This window comes from Helianthus annuus, chromosome 7 (genome assembly GCF_002127325.2).
Source record: "Helianthus annuus cultivar XRQ/B chromosome 7, HanXRQr2.0-SUNRISE, whole genome shotgun sequence".
In the NCBI taxonomy this organism is placed as follows: Eukaryota; Viridiplantae; Streptophyta; class Magnoliopsida; order Asterales; family Asteraceae; genus Helianthus; species Helianthus annuus.
The window spans coordinates 18,684,796-18,689,860 of NC_035439.2; the positions used below are offsets into that span (position 1 = coordinate 18,684,796).

At 30.6% G+C, this 5,065-nt stretch overlaps 1 long non-coding RNA gene across 1 annotated transcript; it reads right to left on the minus strand.

Annotated features, from left to right (window-relative positions):
• Positions 1–798: 798 nt before the first annotated feature.
• LOC118480333 lies at positions 799–2,697 on the minus strand. The gene is made up of 5 exons (XR_004861976.1): positions 1,959–2,697; positions 1,670–1,881; positions 1,435–1,544; positions 1,152–1,331; positions 799–1,082 (listed from the first exon to the last, which is right to left on the minus strand). It is a non-coding gene; the product is annotated as an uncharacterized LOC118480333 (long non-coding RNA).
• Between the last annotated feature and the right edge of the window lie 2,368 nt (positions 2,698–5,065).

Genomic DNA, 5,065 nt, shown 5'->3' on the forward strand with positions numbered 1-5,065 from the left:
AAAACCAGCAAGAAGGCAAATGTTTCAGGATTGACCTTTTGAAAGAATCCTTTTTCATTGACGATGTCAAGTGTTTGGTGAAATGAATGACTTGTAAAGGATTGATGTTTTTAAAAGGTGAAGATGCACATGTAATATATGACACACACACATACACAAAAATAATGACATAAAAACACAATGACAAAAACACAATTGTATAACATATTTGTACACAAGCAACACACGTTTGGTTTTTTTTTTTTATAAATTATGAAACAATTTAAAAGTTAGTAAACTTAGATAAACCTGGATCTGGGTACACTAAACGGTTAATGGCATGAACAGTTACACAATGTAGACTGAATGCAAATTGTATAAAGCAACCAAGGAAAGCAAGCTCTTACTAAATTTCTGGCTTCTTAGACTGAATGCAAATTAGTTTGTTTGATGTGCATGTAGCTGTTGGTATTGGGTTTCTTTCCATGATAGTAGGACATCTTCCTCATGTTTTCGCTTTTTGATCTCATACTTAACGACCAACATGATTCCACATCTAATGTATTGACAAATTTTGTTATTATGTATAATTTTGTCAATGAATTATGGTTATATTTATGTTCCTCTTATAAGTTTTTTTATATACAACTTAACTAATGTAGCATATTATTATTAACAACCAATATGTAAACTGAACTTCAGATACTCACACATAAGAAAGCTTAACAGTATCAAAACATACGAGAATAAAAAAACAAAAGAGAAAGTTTATGTCCAGAAAAAAAAACATTGAACAAACAAAAAACATAAAAACCATCACTCTAAAATGCAACAAACAAAAGAAACAACATCTCACTCATTAAAATCGGTAAACTAATCTCTTTCTTACCAACATCTTTCACGCTCTCCACAATATTATTACTTGTACTTTCACAGATGCTCGAGTTCGAAATGACATCCAAATTGTAAAGATCAAGCAATTTACGCTTAGACGTCGTATCTTTACAAACCATTGAACATGTTTTTTTATCAATTGAATCACCATCAGAACTCATCACAAGCGAAATTGGAGTACCATTCTTCTTATCATCAAGCATACAGCTCTAAACCAAAATTGAAAAAGTTTATTAACTAAAGACAACTATAATACTTCAGTTAAAAGTTCATAGTACCTGACTAATCCCAGACATTTATTTAACCACATCAACAACTGATTCATTGTCAGTTATTCTTTGAATCTCGTATTCTTCATCACAATATGTCAAGTTAGTCTCGCTGACTTCAATCTTGAATGAAAACAATTTATCCACCAAAGTTTTTAATTCGTTTGGAAATCGCACAGTACCATCATCCTGAAAACATAAAAGATAGGATATATAACCAAAAAGTTAGCTTACAAAAAATATATAATTTGAGAAATAGAAACTAAATATAAATCATACACATGCATACTACCATTGTGTTATCCTGAATCAACTGTTTTGCAGACTTCTCGATAACATGCTGTATTATGAAACAAAATAAGAGATACATCACCACTGCTATCCTCAACACGAACCTTCAATCTAATTGATAACATAACAAATAAATTTGAATTCAAACGGATTACATAAACTAAAATAAGGTAACTGATGAAGAAAGTTACAATGTCAAAATGAAAGCGTAAATAACAACAAAATAATAACAATACCTTAAAACCGGTTCATCAATAACATTTTTTCGACAAAATTCATTAGTGCACACATACAACGTATGTTGTTCTTGATCACAACCTCCTTCAAATTTAGTTAAACCCATGTTTTTTGTACAAGCCTCATTTAAACAATTAGGACACTTCAAAGAAAACCAACCAACCTCCCTGGATATTTCCTTTACGGTACCCAGTATTATAACAGATCGTGGCTGTAAAAAATATAAATATATCCACTTACATCTAATGTAAATATTGAAATACGAAACTTGAAATGGTCTATAATTACCTCACTAATTTCCCACACATCATCGATGTTACTAAAAACAACATTCTTTAGAAAATCATCCATAACCACCTGCAACCTGATAGAATTAGAAAGCAGTAATGCATCAACTTTGCTGTTAGTAACTCAGAATGTAATACAAAAACAATGCAGACAATTATCACATAATGCAATGCACTTGTTTTCAAAACAGAAAGAATATGAACTAAACAAACCTTGTGAATAAAACTGGACATAATCGAGTATGATATGTTTATTAAATAATCAAGTAATACGATATTTATACACCATAAAAAGCAGTTAATGACACCAGATTTGTAGGAACATGGGCGACAACACCTAAGTAGTAAACCGCTAATACATACCATGTTGTAAAACAAATAATACATAAAGTATAGCATGTAAAATAAAAAAAAACAATAATATAGAAAAAACACAATCATAATACCATATAAAATAAAAACACAACACTATATAAACACACAATCATAAACACTCTGGATACTTAGCTTATAATCCAATAAGGGAATTTATTAATTTCTCTGCCACAAAATATTTATTACACATCAAACACAGCATTTAATGTTATACAATAAGATAAAATAAGACACACAACTACAAAAGAATAGTTAAACCTGAATACAAAAGTTCTAATACATATATTGTCATATAATAAGAGAAAAAATCACTCTTCATAAAATAACACAATTTCTTAAAAAATTACACAATAATAACCATTCCAGATAACTACCTCTACATTAAATTTGAGTTAGGATCGGTTAAGAGAGGTTTATTAAGAAATGAACACAGCAGTTTACCTAACCATCTTTGTAGGAGAACATGCAAGAAAGACTACAACAACTTATTAACTTAAAATCCGGGATTATAAACCGCTAGTACATACCATATATTAAAATTACACATATTAAAGATTTCATTTAATATAATAACACAATATTATACAAAAGAAGGATAGAACCAAATGATAAACATACCATCTATTTCTACAACTACCTTTTAGCACACATTCATGAGTTGTACTAAATGATAAACATACATGATACATATACAAAAAAGCAATTGATGATATCAGGTTTGTATGACTTCTTCACCTACATATATAGTAAAACAAATTAAATTGAAAATATTAAAAGTTCGAAATAGTATATGATTAAATAACACCAATCGGAAATAAATATCGATGCAGACAACTGTTAATACACTTATACATACAGAACTACTTGAAACAATAAACAAAATTCGAAAAAACGACCACCATTCCCTATAATATAGCATAATAATTTCTAATCAATTGGCGAAATAGGGGTCTCGATACATAATGCTCGTTTCGCACCAATGTAGCAATCAACATGTTGAAGGTAATAAAAAACTTCATTGCTCAGGTCAGCTTCAACAGGAAGAATCCAAATGTTTACTATCAACCACTTGTTGTTTTGAAATATATTGGACCAACGGAAACTTTGTTCATAACTAATAATATGAATATTATTGATAGAAAACATCTTGATGAAGGCTTCATCTTCAACTTTGTACAAACCAACAGATAACTCGGGAGACCCTTCAACAACAATAAAATGGAGCTTCTTTGCAATGCTCAGAAATTCTCCTAGCCAAGGAGTAACTTCCAAACTTTCAGGAAAACGAAGGCTTCTAAAAGTTTCGAAAATAACATCGAAAGCAACTATATACCTCTCCAAAGGGCCGGGATACCAACTTCTTGAACACACGAAATATATGTTTTGCCAGAATAAATTATAGAAGACTATGAATAACCCCGACCACCGAAATTAGCTCCCCTCAAGAAATCTATTTCTCTCCATGTCTCACGACGTCGTGAATAAACACGAGCAGTAACGACATTCAAAAAAAAATTTATGTGAAGCACTTTAAGATCATTGGTTTCATCAAAATACATTCCACCTGCATCACAGTTTCGAACATACCACTGACAAAAGTCTGACACGGACAACAACTTATGGCACCTGGTTGTTAGATTCCAAAGGATCAGCTCACAGCAACTCGGTTCAGAGGACACTAACAACAACCCATTAAGCGACGCAAGAATACGTAAGAATCTAGGGTCAACATTGCCAGGAAAAGTGATCTGTTTGCTTGTAACCACATCCAAATTCCCACCTATTACGTCGTCAACAACAATTGACATATTTGACAAGGTGAGATATTTCTTATGTAGAGAATTTCCAATTCGACAAGAATGCATCATCTCAAAAAACTAAGTTGATAGTTCCTTACGGAAATCTTTGCAAACACATTTCAAACAACCAATAGCTTTGGCAGGAGCCTTGTGAATATTTCATCGACGATCATTGCAAACCCAAGCTTTTCCATTTTATGATCTATGGGGCTACAATATAAAATATAATAAATGAAATACAATTGAGACAATTTGATATGTAAATGTTTATAAATAAACACAATGAATACAACCGCTTTTCAAACACAACCGTGTGATAAAATAAAACTAACCAACCACGTAACTTATATAAAAAACTGTTAATGAAAGTAGTTTAACACTGAATTATCACAATCTTAAACAACTGCTGATGTTAGCAAATATTGACCTTTCTACAAACATTTTTAAATGAACACAACAGTTTACCTTACCATCTTTGTAGGAGAACATGCAAGAAAGACTACAACAACTTATAAACCTAAAATCCTGTATTATAAACCGCTAGTACATACCATATATTAAAATTACACATATTAAATATTTCATTTAGAATAATAACACGATATTATACAAAAGAAGGATAGTACCAAGTCCAATATACCTTATGAATAAACGTATACAACTGAATTTAACATACGTACAACTAATATAATAACTATTAACTACCCATGTTACATATATATAAAACAACAGTTGATGTTAGCAGTTTTCACTTTTCTACAATTGCCTTTTGGCACCCATTCATGAGTTGTACTAAATGATAAACATACAGGATACATATACAAAAAAAGCAATTGATGTTATCAGAATCTACACAAAAGCAAAAAATACACGATGTATACTATAAAATACATTGTTGGTAAAACACAAACCATTGGAAAAAAAAAACACAATT